The sequence below is a fragment of the Rutidosis leptorrhynchoides genome, chromosome 7 (assembly GCF_046630445.1).
Source record: "Rutidosis leptorrhynchoides isolate AG116_Rl617_1_P2 chromosome 7, CSIRO_AGI_Rlap_v1, whole genome shotgun sequence".
Taxonomy (NCBI): domain Eukaryota; kingdom Viridiplantae; phylum Streptophyta; class Magnoliopsida; order Asterales; family Asteraceae; genus Rutidosis; species Rutidosis leptorrhynchoides.
In genome coordinates, this window is record NC_092339.1 from 251,473,155 (window position 1) to 251,488,217 (window position 15,063).

A 15,063-nucleotide genomic window follows, 5' to 3' on the forward strand; every position below is an offset into this window, starting at 1 on the left:
GTATCAACTGTTAAACTATGCTATACCCGGCTATTGGGAGTAACGTCTCCGATACATTTGACCAAGTCATTGTATTACTTAATAATGAAATTAAACCGACAAGTATAGACACAACTTGTCATTGGGGCAAACTTTGAACGTTTAGTCTAAATATCACGAACTGGCATAACTTTTTGATCCCTGCGAAATCAACTTTATAAACTAAATCTTGTGGTCTAAAACAACGGTCAAACATTTTTGTTAAACCTATGAACTTCACTCAACCTTTTTGGTTGACACTTTAGCATGTTTGTCTCAGGTGACGATTGATCAAGCTTACTTACTTACTACTTATGTGATGCTACTTGGACTTAGGATCAAGAGATATCGCATTTATTATTCTTGCATTTGAAACAATTACTTTATTGTAATTTCCATTATTGTAACGACATTCATTTTCCGTTGCGTACTCAATAAAGTTTATTCTTATCATTTAGTATCGTTCTCGTATATTATAATATGTTGGTTTATTTGATATTGATGTCACATTCACCCAGGCCCTAATTGCGGATGTGATAAGAACTCCCCTTATCATGATAGATATGTACTCTGTAAGTTATGGCTATGAGACCAAAACATGACCCACATGTTAATTCTTTTTATTTTAAAAGTTAAAGGCAGTAGGAGGAATATATGTGTAGTAGGGATCGATAGGAAATAAGAAGAGAGAAACAAAAACAGTATGTGCATAAAGTCGATGCATATATATATATATATATATATATATATGTATATTGAAGTTGAGTATGTTTAATCACAAGTTGATGTATTATGATATCCATAAAGTTAAAAGGTTACAAGAAAACAACAATAGTGAAGTTCTTGTGAGTGAAAACGTGTGAAAAAAAATAAAGAAAATAATAATAGTAGTAGTCTAAAATTTCTTTTATATACGATAATTAATTAGTGCATAATTATTCAGTGGATCCCCTTTCCACTTTGTCTGCATTAATCAATCATAGATAAATTTCAATTTGTTTGCTTAATTTATGGGTAAGTTGTACTAGAGGTCGTTATCACGTACAACCTTCATAAAATATACTGGGTTACTTGTTTGTATACTTTTAAATGTGAAGATGCAAATAAGCTATGAGCATATGGATAAGATCCATAACATATTATGTGATCAGGTCCTCAACTCACACAACCTTAACAATTACTCTATAAAATAAGTTAGTACAAATAGTCCTTGAAGTTATAAAAAATATTTATATATATATATACATAATATATATTAAATTTTATGTTTATATTAAACTTGTTTAATAACAATCGAAACAACAAATGAGTAATTATTTAAGTAAACATATTCAAAGTTCGTTAAATATATATATGATTTAATAGCATGTTTTATTATATCGTAAATTTTTTACATATTTAATTATAACAATTAAATCGTATATTAATTGAAATTATATCTCAACTTATTATATATATATATATATATATATATATATATATATATATATATATATATATATATATATATATATATATATATATATATTTAAATATATACATATTTATTTACAAGTAATTGTTCGTGAATCGTAGGAACAGTCGAAGGTCAAATGAATATATGAAATAGTTTAAAATTTTTTAGACTCAACCTAACAGACTTTGCTTAAAATACTTAATCGTATCGAGAGTTTGGTTTAAAATTAGTCGAAATTTTCCCGGTCGTCACATGTGTATCAACTATCGAGAGTTGAACAAAGTCACCATCAAGAACCGATACCCACTACCGAGAATCAACGACTTATTTGATCAACTACAAGGCTCCTCGGTTTATTCGAAGATCGATTTACGTTCCGGGTATCATCAAATGCGGGTGAAGGAGGATGACATTCCAAAGATAGCTTTCAGGACACGTTACGGTCTTTATGAGTTTATGGTTATGCCGTTTAGATTGACTAACGCACCAGCTGAGTTCATGAACCTCATGAACCGAGTGTGTGGACCATATCTTGACAAGTTTGTCATTGTTTTCATAGATGACATACTTATTTACTCAAAGAATGATCAAGAGCACGAAGAACATTTGAGAAAAGTGCTGAAAGAAGTTCAATTCCTCGGTCATGTAGTGAACAAAGAAGGTATTCAGGTTGATCCGGCAAAGATTGAAACCGTTGAAAACTGGGAAACCCCAAAAACTCCGAAGCATATACGTCAATTTTTAGGATTGGCTGGTTACTACAGAAGATTCATCCAAGATTTTTCCAAAATAGCAAAACCCTTGACTGCATTAACGCATAAAGGGAAGAAATTTGAATGGAAGGATGAACAAGAGAAGGCATTTCAATTATTGAAGAAAAAGCTAACTACGGCACATATATTGTCATTGCCTGAAAGGAATGATGATTTTGTGATTTATTGTGATGCCTCAAAGCAAGGCCTAGGTTGTGTATTAATGCAATGAACGAAGGTAATTGCTTATGTGTCTAGACAATTGAAGATTCACGAGGAAAATTATACGACTCACGATTTGGAATTGGGTGCTATTGTTTTTGCATTAAAAACGTGGAGACACTACTTATATGGGGTCAAAAGTATCATATATACCGACCACAAAAGTCTCCAACATATATTTGATCAGAAACAACTGAACATGAGGCAGTGTAGGTGGATTTAGTTATTGAATGATTATGATTTTGAGATTCGTTACCACCCGGGGAAGGCGAATGTGGTAGCCGACGCTTTGAGTAGAAAGGACAAAGAACCTATGCGGGTAAAAGCTATGAATATAATTATTCATACTAACCTTACTACTCAAATAAAGGAGGCACAATAGGGAGTTTTGAAAGAGGGAAATTTGAAGAATGAAATACCCAAAGGATTGGATAAACAACTTACTATTCGAGAAGACGCAACCCGGTATTTAGCTGAAAGAATTTGGGTACCAAAATTTGGAGATGTGAGGGAAATGGTATTTCAAGAAGCACATAAAACCAGATATTCGATACATCCTGGAGCGGGGAAAATGTACCAAGATCTTAAAAGACACTTTTGGTGGCCGGGTATGAAAGCCAATATTGCTACATACGTAGGAGAATGTTTGACTTGTTCTAAAGTCAAATCTAAATATCAGAAACCATCAGGTCTACTTCAACAATCTGAAATCCCAGAATGGAAATGGGAAAACGTTACCATGGATTTCATTACTAAATTGCCAAGGACCGCAAGTGGTTATGATACTATTTGGGTAATAGTCGATCGTCTCACCAAGTCAGCACACTTTCTGCCAATGAGTGAAGATGATAAAATGGAAAAGTTGGCACAATTATACTTAAAGGAAGTCGTCTCCAGACACGGAATACCAATCTCTATTATTTCTTATAGGGATGGCAGATTTGTTTCAAGGTTCTGGCAGACGTTGCAACAAGCATTGAGGACTCGTTTGGACATGAGTACTGCCTATCATCCACAAACCGATGGACAGAGTGAAAGAACGATACATACACTTGAAGACATGCTGCGAGCATGTGTTATTGATTTTGGAAACAGTTGGGATCGACATAAGCAGAATTCTCTTACAACAACAGTTACCACTCGAGCATAAATGCGGCACCATTCGAAGCACGTTATGGAAGGAAGTGTAGATCTACGATTTGTTAGACCGAGGTAGGAGATAAACAAATTACGGGTCCGGATATAATCCAAGAAACTACCAATAAAATCATCCAAATTCAACAACGGTTGAAAATCGCTCAGAATCGGCAAAAGAGCTACGCGGACATTAGAAGAAAAGATTTGGAATTTGAAATTGGTGACATGGTCATGCATAAGGTATCACCTTGAAAAGGTGTTGTTCACTTTGGAAAACGGGAAAAACTAAACCCGAGATACATTGGGCCATTCAAGATTATTGATCGTGTCGGACCGGTAGCCTATAGACTTGAATTACCTCAACAACTCGTGAGTGTACATAACACCTTCCACGTCTCTAATTTGAAGAAATGCTTAGCTAAAGAAGATCTCACAATTCCATTAGACGAGATTACAATTAACGAAAAACTACAATTCGTTGAAGAACCCGTCGAGATAATGGATCGTGAAGTTAAAAGACTCAAGAAAAGCAAAATACCAATTGTTAAAGTTAGATGGAATGCCCGTAGAGGACCTGAGTTTACCTGGGAACGCGAAGATCAAATGAAGAAGTACCCGCACTTATTTCCAGATTCAACACCTCCAACCGCGTAAAATTTCGGGACGAAATTTATTTAACGGGTAGGTACTGTCATGACCCAGATTTTTCCATGCTTATATATTAAATGAATTTGATATTTACATGATTAAATGTTTCCAACATTTTAAGCAATCAAACTTGTTAAGACTTGATTTATTGAAATGAGTTTATGTAGTCCATTGACCACCCAAATTGTCCGGCGATTCACAAACGTTAAAAACTTGTAAAAATGGAATGATAATATATATAGAGATAAATATATATTTAACATGATATTATGATGAGTAAGTATCTCACCAAGTATATTAACAATAAGTTATATACATAAAATGAGACTATTGAATTAAGAAACTCGAAAACGATATATATAACGACTACCGTTATAACAACGTCTTACTAAATACATATGTATCATATTAAGATATTCATACACTATGTTTAACATGATAAAATGATAATTAAGTATATCATTAAGTGTGTTAAAAATGAACTACTTATGTAAAAAAAGACTATTTAACTTAAGGATTTTAGAAACAAGTTACATACGTAACGATTATCGTTGTAATGACGTTTTAATATATATATATACATATATATATATATATATGTATATATATATATATATATGTATATATATATATATATATATGTATATATATATATATATATGTATGTATATATATATATATATGTATGTATATATATATGTATATATATCTATATATATGTATGTATATCTATATGTATATATGTATATATATATATATATGTATATATGTATATGTATATATATATATATATATATATATATATATATATATATATATATATATATATATATATATATATATATCGTATTAAGATACATTCATACACCATGTTATCATGATAATATGATAATTTAACATCTCATTGGATATAATAAACAATGGTTTAACCACATTAAATGAGATCGTTAACTTAAAGGTTTCAAAACAACGCTTACATGTAACGACTAACGATGACTTAACGACTCAGTTAAAATGTATATACATGTAGTGTATTAGGATGTATTAATAAACTTTTGAAAGACTTCAAGACACATATCAAAGTACTTCTACTTAACAAAAATGGTTACAATTACATTCTCATTCGTTTTCATCAACAATTCTACTCGTATTCATTCAGTATTCGTACTCGTATGATACGCAGCTTCTAGATGTATTTACTATTGGTATATACACTTCAATGATCAGCAGACTTAATGAGTCACCTAAACATGTGAGAACCATCATTTAACATCTAGCATGAAATATCTAAAAAATAACAAACTAATGGAGCCTATATTGATCCTCTAAATTCACGTGAATGGGAAGACTCACAAACACATTTCCATTTCAATTTTCATGAATCAAACTACTCTCTCTCAAGTTTTCTCTCATAGTTCTAAGTGTTCTTCATCATATTCATCATAATCTAGCTCAATCTAGCTCAATCTAGCTAACCTAGATCAACTTACAAAACAACTACTCAAGAACACATCAAGAATACTTTCAAGTTAGCTAGCTCACTTCCAATCTTGCAAATCCATTTCAAGTGATCATCTAACCTCAAGAAGTCTTTGTTATTTACAGTAGGATATCATTTTAATTTAAGTTAATACTCATATTCAAATTTTGATTCAATTTCCATAACTATAACAATCTTAATTCGAGTGATAATCTTACTTGAACTTGTTTTGGTGTCATGATTCTACTTCAAGAACTTTCAAGCCATCCAAGAATCCTTTGAAGCTAGATCATTTTTTTCACTTCCAGTAGGTTTACCTACCATATTTGAGGTAGTAATGATGTTCATAACATCATTCGATTCATATATATATAACTATCTTATTCGAAGATTTAAACTTGTAATCACAAGAACATAGTTTAGTTAATTCTAAACTTGTTCGCAAACAAAGTTAATCCTTCTAACTTAATTTTTAAAATCAACTAAACACATGTTCTATATCTATATGATATGCTAACTTAATGATTTAAAACCTGAAAACACGAAGAACGCCGTAAAACCGGACATACGTCGTCGTAGTAAAACCGGGGGCTGTTTTGGGATGGATAATTAAAAACTATGATAAACTTTGATTTAAAAGTTGTTCTTCTGGGAAAATGATTTTTCTTATGAACATGAAACTATATCCAAAAATTATGGTTAAACTCAAAGTGGAAGTACGTTTTTCAAAATAGTCATCAAGACGTCGTTCTTTCGACTGAAATGAATACCTCTTACAAAAATGACTTGTAACCTGTAACTTCGACTATAAACCATCACTTTTTCTTTTCAGTTTCATAAACTTAAGTTCGATACGAAATCATAGCAATTTGATTCACTCAAAACGGATTTAAAACGAAGAAATGATGGGTAAAACAAAATTGGATAATTTTACTTGTTGTAACTACGTAAATTTTATAACAAATCCATGCTAACCATAACTTAACTAACTTATATTGTATTATACATGTAATCTAACATATATTATGTAATCTTGATAGACCATCGACACGTATGCAATGTTTTGACATATCATATCGACGTCATATATATATATATATATATATATATATATATATATATATATATATATATATATATATATATATATATATATATATATATATATATATATATATATATATAATTTAGAATAACCATAGACACTCTATATGCGGTAATGTTCGAGTTAGCATATACAGGGTTGAGGTTGATTCTAGAACAATATATATACCTTAAGTTGTGATCGAGTCTGAGACTTGTATACATTGGGTCGTGGATTGATTCGAGATAATATATATCGATTTATTTATGTACTACTAACTGTGGACAATTAATTGTGGACTACTAACGTTGGACTATTAACTTAACAACTTAAATCAGCAAAACGTAATAAAAAAAGTTATGAATATATTTTGATCATACTTTGATATGTATGTATATATTTGTTATAGGTTCGTGATTCGACCAGTGGCCAAGTGTTATTTTCCGACGAAGTGAAAATCTGTGAAAGTGAGTTATAGTACCATTTTTAATATCTAATATCTTTTGGGGATGAGAATACATGCAGGTTTTATAAATGTTTTACAAAATAGACACAAGTAATTGAACTACATTCTATGATTGAATTATTATACCGCGTATCCCCGTTTGTTTAGCTTGGTAACCTAAGAATTAGTGAACGCCACTAATTGACGTGAATCCTAAAGATAGATCTATGGGCTTTAACAAGCCCCAGTCAGAGAATTTGAACTGCTTTAGTACTTCGAGTTTTATTTATATACAGATGAGGTACCTGTATGGGGATATGCTAGATGCATTTTTGTTAAAGTCGGTTACCAAGTGTTCATCATATGAATGATTTTTATACAGATTGCTATAAGTCTGTATGTTACTTATGAAAAATGAAATCTTGTGGTCTATTATTATGATTGATAAATATATATGTTAAACATATAACTCACCAATAATTTTGTTGACGTTTTAAGCATGTTTATTCTCAGGTGATTGTTAAGATCTTCCGCTGCTGCATACTAAATTAAGGACAAGATTTGGAGTCAATGTTTGTATGATATTGTTTAAAAACTGCATTCGGAAACTTATATTGTTGTAATATATTATTTTAAACCATTATGTAATGGTTGTGTGTAAACGTTATATTTGATATTATCATTACTTGATAATCTACGTTATAAATTTTATCGATAAAATAAAGGTTATGGTTTGTTTTTTTAAATCGAATGCAGTCTTTGAAAAACGTCTCATATAGAGGTCAAAACCTCGCAATGAAACCAATTAATATGAAACGTTTATAATCGATATGAATGGGACATTTCAACATTTAACAAGTTCATTAACTTAAAGGCTTCAAAAACAACACATTCATCTAACGACTAACGATGATTTAATGACTCAATTAAAATGTATATGTATGTAGTATATTATGTAGTGACCCGAACTTTTTCATGATTATATATTAAATGAAAACTATATTTGCATGATTAAATGTTTCCAACATATTAAGCAATCAAACTTGTTAAGACTTGATTAATTGAAATAGGTTTCATGTAGATAATTGACCACCCAAGTTGACAGGCGGTTCACGAACGTTAAAACTTGTAAAAACTATATGATGATATATATATATATATATATATATATATATATATATATATATATATATATATATATATATATATATATATATATATATATATATATATATATATATATATATAGTTAACATAATATTATGATAAGTAAGTATCTCATTCGGTATATTAACAATGAGTTATATACATAAAAAAATGAGACCATTAAGTTAAGAAACTCGAAACGATATATATAACGATTATCGTTATAACAACGTCTTACTAAATACATATGTATCATACTAAGATATTGTTACACTATATTTAACATGATAAAATTATAATTATATTTATCATTAAGTATATTAACAATGAACTACATATGTAAAACAAGACTACTAACTTAAGAATTTCAAAACGAGACATATATGTAACGATTATCGTTGTAATGACATTTTAATGTATATATATCATATTAAGATATATCCATACATCATAATATCAGGATAATGTAATAATTTAACATCTCATTAAATATAATAAACAATGGGATAACAACATTAAATGAGATCGTTAACTTAAAGCTTTCAAAACAACACTTACATGTAACAACTAACGGTGACTTAACGATTCAGTTAAAATGTATATACATGTAGTATATTAAGATGTATTAGTACACTTTTGAAAGACTTCAAGACACTTATCAAAGTACTTCTACTTATCAAAAATGCTTACAATTACATTCTCATTCATTTTCATCAATAATTCTACTCGTATGCACCCGTATTCGTACTCGTACAATACACAACTTCTAGATGTATTTACTATTGGTATATACACTTCAATGATCAGCTCTTAGCAGCCCTTGTGAGTCACCTAATATGTGGGAACCATCATTTGGCAACTAGCATGAATGATTACATTAAAAATCAAACTAAAATTCCTTTATATCCCATCCCATATTCACGTGAATGAGGCATCACACAAACACATTCACTTTGCAATTTTCTTGAATCAAATTACTCTCTCTCAAGTGTTCTTCCATTGTTCTAAGTGTTCTTCATCATCTTCATCAAAAAACTACAACAATCTAGTTCATAAATCCATACATAAACTAACTTACAAAACAATTACTCAAGAACACATCAAGAATACTTTCAAGTTTGCTAGCTTACTTCCAACCTTGCAAATCCATTTTGAGTGATCATCCAACCTTAATAAATCCTTGTTATTTACAGTAGGATATCATTCTAATCCAAGGTAATACTCATATTTAAACTTTGATTCAATTTCTATAACTATAACTATCTTAATTCGAGTGATAAACTTACTTGAATTTTTGTGTGTGTCATGATTCTACTTCGAGAACTTCTAAGCCATCCGAGAATCCTTTGAAGATAAATTCTTTCTTGTCACTTCCAGTAGGTTTACCTACTATATTTGAGGTAGTAATGATGTTCGTAACATCATTTGTTTCATATATATATATATATATAACTATCATATTCGAAGATTTGAACTTGTAATCACTAGAACATAGTTTAGTTAATTCTAAACTTGTTTGCAAACAAAGTTAATCCTTCTAACTTAACTTTTAAAATCAACTAAACACATGTTCTATATCTATATGATATGCTAACTAAATGATTTAAAACCTGAAAACACGAAGAACACCGTAAAACCGGACATACGCCGTGTTTTAGTAGAACCGGGGGCTGTTTTGGGTTAGATAATTAAAAACTATGATAAACTTTGATTTAAAAGTTGTCCTTCTAGGAAAATTATTTTTATTATAAACATGAAACTATATCCAAAAATCATGGTTAAACTCAAAGTGGAAGTATGTTTTTCAAAATGGTCATCAAGACGTCGTTCTTTCAACTGAAATGACTATCTCTTACAAAAATGACTTGTAACCTGTATTTTAGACTATAAACCTATACATTTTCTGTTTAGTTTCATAAATTTCAGTTCATTATGAAACCATAGCAACTTGAATCACTCAAAGCGGATTTAAAACGTAGAAGTTATGGGTAAAACAAAATTGGATAATTTTGCTTGTTGTAGCTACGTGAAATTTGGTACAAATCTATACAATCATAACTTAACTAACTTATATTGTATTATACATGTATTCTAACATATATTATGTAATCTTGGGATACCATAGACACGTATACAATGTTTTGACATATCATATCGACCCATCTATATAAATTATTTGGGAACAACTATAAGCACTCTATATGCAGTAATGCTCGAGTTAGCTATACAGGGTTGAGGTTGATTCCAAAATAATATATATACTTTGAGTTGTGAACCATCCTGAGACTTGTATACACTTGGTCGTAGATTGATTCGAGATAATATATATTGCTTTATTTCTGTACATCTAACTGTGGACAACTAGTTGTAGATTACTAACGTTGGACTACTAACTTAACAAACTTAAATCGTTAAAACGTAATAAAAAATGTTGTGAATATATTTCGATCATACTTTGATATATATGTACATATTTGTTATAGGTTCGTGAATCAACCCTTGGCCAAGTCTTATTTTTTGACGAAGTGAAAATCTGTGAAAGTGAGTTTTAGTCCCACTTTTAAAATCTAATATTTTTGGGATGAGAATACATGCAGTTTTATAAATGTTTTACAAAATAGACACAAGTATGCGAAACTACATTCTATGGTTGGATTATTAAACCGAATATCGCCCTTCAAGTCTGGTAACCTAAGAATTAGGGAAATGGCCCCTAATTAACGCGAATCCTAAAGATAGATCTATTGGGCCTAACAACCCCCATTCAGGTTATGGATGGCTTTAGTACTTCGAGATTATTATACAGACGAGAGGTTCTGTTTTAGGATATTCTATGCATTAAGTTAATATCGGTTACCAGGTGTTCAACATATGAATGAATTTTATCTCTATGTAGTTTACGAAATGCCTGATATGAGATGTATATTTATTGAAAGAAAATGAAACCTTGTGGTCAATTATTATGATTTGATAATATATAGGTTAAACCTATAACTCACCAACATTTTTGTTGACGTTTTAAACATGTTTATTCTCAGGTGATTATTAAGAGCTTCCGCTGTTGCATACTAAATTAAGGACAAGATTTGGAGTCCATGCTTGCATGATATTGTTTAAAAACTGCATTCAAGAACTTATTTTGATGTAACATATTATTATTGTAAACCATTATGTAATGGTCGTGTGTAAACAGTATATTTTAGATTATCATTATTTGATAATCCACGTAATGCTTTTTAAACCTTTATTGATAAAATAAAGGTTATGGTTTGTTTTAAAAACGAATGCAGTCTTTGAAAAACATCTCATATAGAGGTCAAAACCTCGCAAAGAAACCAAATAATATGAAACGTTTATAATCATTATGAACGGGACATTTCAGTTGGTATCTGAGCGTTGGTCTTAGAGAACCAGAAATTTACAATAGTGTGTCTTATCAAGGTTGTTGGATGCATTAGTGAGTCTGGACTTCGACCGTATATTTTTCTTTAAAAATGATTGCTTAACACTTTTTGTTGAAAACTATATATTATTAACATGTAAATATTATGTGATATATTAATCTTTTAATGTGTTTAATATTGTGTGATAGATGTCAACCTCTAGTACAAATCTCACCGACTCACCTAATAATAATGAAGAGTCGAATATATATTGGGAAGACTCACAAATTCCCGAAGAGGAACCGAAAGAAGAGGAACCGGAAGAAGAGGAACCAGAAGAAGAGGAACTGGAAGAAGAAGAGGTTCCGGAGGAGGAAATATTAGAAACCACTGAAAAACAGATAAATAAAAGAAAACCCTCAACCAATGGACCAAAATTAATAATGGTCAATGGTGTTTCCGCCGAGGAAGCAAAATATTGGGAAGATTACCAATTTTCCGATGAATCGGATCTCGATGAGGATTCCGATGATGTTATAGAAATTACCCCGACCCAAATTGAAAATGCAAAAGAAAATAATAACGGAAAAGGCATCAAAATAGAGAAACCTAATTCCAACCCCGATGACCTCTATGTTAACATGAAATGTCCCGATGGGAAATACCGTCAACACCCGTATTTCTTAAGTTTTAGCTATAACCCGGGAACATTTAAGCCACCAGGTTTTTCTAGACCATTTGTGAAAAGAACGGCTCGTATTAGGGGAGCACCATATATCCCTAGGAAATTAGCGAAACAAACCAAGTCCGAAGAAGAGGAAACAAGTGAGTCAAAATAAAGAGTTGTAATCTTGCGATGTAATATATGTAATATAGTGTGCTTGTGCTTTTATGAGATATGTAAAAATTGCTTTTATTGTTTATTAAGTATCTTTTATGAATCTAACCCTCGTCTATTTTTACAGTATAAAAACACAAAATGGATGTTAAGGATAGAAAACCGAAAATTTTAGAAGACCTACCCGGGGACATGATTGATGAAATCTTGTCTAAAGTCGGTCAGAATTCATCAGCACAATTATTTACGGCAAAATTAGTTTGTAGAATATTTGAAGAACGTTCCAGGCATGCCTTAGTTTATAAAAGGTTTTCCTTTGAAAGATGGGGTATATCACATTGGGGAGACCTTAAGTTACGCCGTGTTTTCTTTAAAGTGTTAAATGCGGGAAACCCAAGTGCAATTTTACGCTACGGGTTAAGAACCTATTTTGACTCAACATATCCTAACATAGGACTTTGTGCTTTAAAAAGAGCTTCTAACACGCAACATAAAGAAGCATGTTATGCTTACGGGTTAGTGATGTTCGCTTCTCACCAAAGTGAGAAAAAGAACATCGGATTACAACTGTTAAATAAAACATTCCCACAGGTGACGGACTCTGTAGTTGGGGTAAGAAACAAGGTTTTTATATTGTTACGGGGCTGTTGGGCATTGCGTAACCCCCGTCCTTTTGAAGATATTACTACATGCTGTCTTATCGACGGCCACAACAATTATGTTTCACATAACCAAAGATGGAAAATAATATTAGTACAACCAACCAGAATGCATGACTTGTTTCTGGACTTATGAATTACGTGTCTTTATTACCTTTGCTGAACGGCCTGCGTATTAACTAGAATTATCTTCAAAACTGTTTTGTATCAAAGTTATTGTGTGCTATATTTCATGCTATATGTAAAATAGAGGTATTGTAAGTTTGTAAAATATTGTATAAAAGTTGAACGCGAAATATTATGATCAGAATTGTAGTAGTTGAATTGTATATTAGCTACTAAATATGAACTTAACGAGTATGTAGTACCCGAATTAAAAGTTATAAAATGCTAATATGAAGAAAAAGCTTTTATAAATGAGTTCATATTATGCTACGAAATTCTATTGACTACTCTTAATATTCTGTATGATTAACTTGATTCATATGGTTATTTTGAAGGAAATGGCACCGACTACTCGACACACCATGAATATGAGCGAAGAGGAATTTCGTACCTTTCTTGCTGCAAACATAGCCGCAGTACAGGCTGCGCTACATACCAACAATAACTCTAAATCGAGCAATGGAACTAAAACCACCAGAAATTGTGTAGGATGTTCCTACAAAGAATTCACTGCCTGTAAAACTTGGAAATTTGATGGAACCGAAGGACCAATCGGATTGAAACGGTGGACCGAGAAGGTCGAATCGGTGTTTGCTATAAGTAAATGTACCGAAGAAGATAAGGTGAAGTACGCTACGCATACCTTCACAGGTACTGCGTTAACATGGTGGAACACCTATCTAGAGTAAGTGGGACAAGATGCTACTTAGGCACTACCGTGGTCAGCATTCAAACACCTGATGACTGAGCAGTACCGTCCCAGAAATGAGGTCAATAAGCTCAAAGTAGAGCTTAAAGATTACGAACACAAGGATTCGACATTACCACCTACGAATGACGATTCACAGAGCTGTGCCTATTGTGTCTAAGAGCGTTCAAAGATGAAGAAGAGAAGATCGACGTGTTTGTGAAAGGGTTACCAGAAAGGATTCAAGAAGATGTAAGTTCACACGAGCCCGCCTCCATACAAAAGGCAAATCGAATGGCTCACAAACTCATAAACCAGATTGAGGAAAGAATTAAAGAGCAGACGGCCGAGGAGGCCAAAATAAAACAAGTCAAGAGAAAGTGGGAGGAAAACCGTGACAAGGGTCACCAATACAATAATAACAAATATCACAATCAAAATTGCAACAACAATCACAACAACCGTAACATCAAACGCAACAACAACAACCGCAATCCTAACAACAACTACAACCGTTCTAGCAACAATAACAACCATAACAATAACAATCCCAACAATAACAACCAAAGCTGGAAACCAAGCCAGAGGTGTGAAGGATACCATCCGAATGGGTTTTGTATGGCATTATGTGCTAAGTGTAATAGAAAGGGTCATGGTACAACGAAGTGTGAAATTTACGGACCAAGGACTAACAAGAATAGAGGAACAAATAATGCCGGAACAAGTTATGCCGACATTACTTGTTTCGGATGCAGGAAGAAGGGCTACTACAAAAATATGTGTCCAAATCAAGGGGATAATAATGGACAAGGCCGAGGAAGAGTCTTCAACATTAATGCGGTTGAAGCGCAGGAAGACCCGAAGCTTGTTACGGGTACGAATCTAATTGACAATTCATCTGCTTATGTTTTATTTGATTCGAGTGCGGATAGAAGCTATATG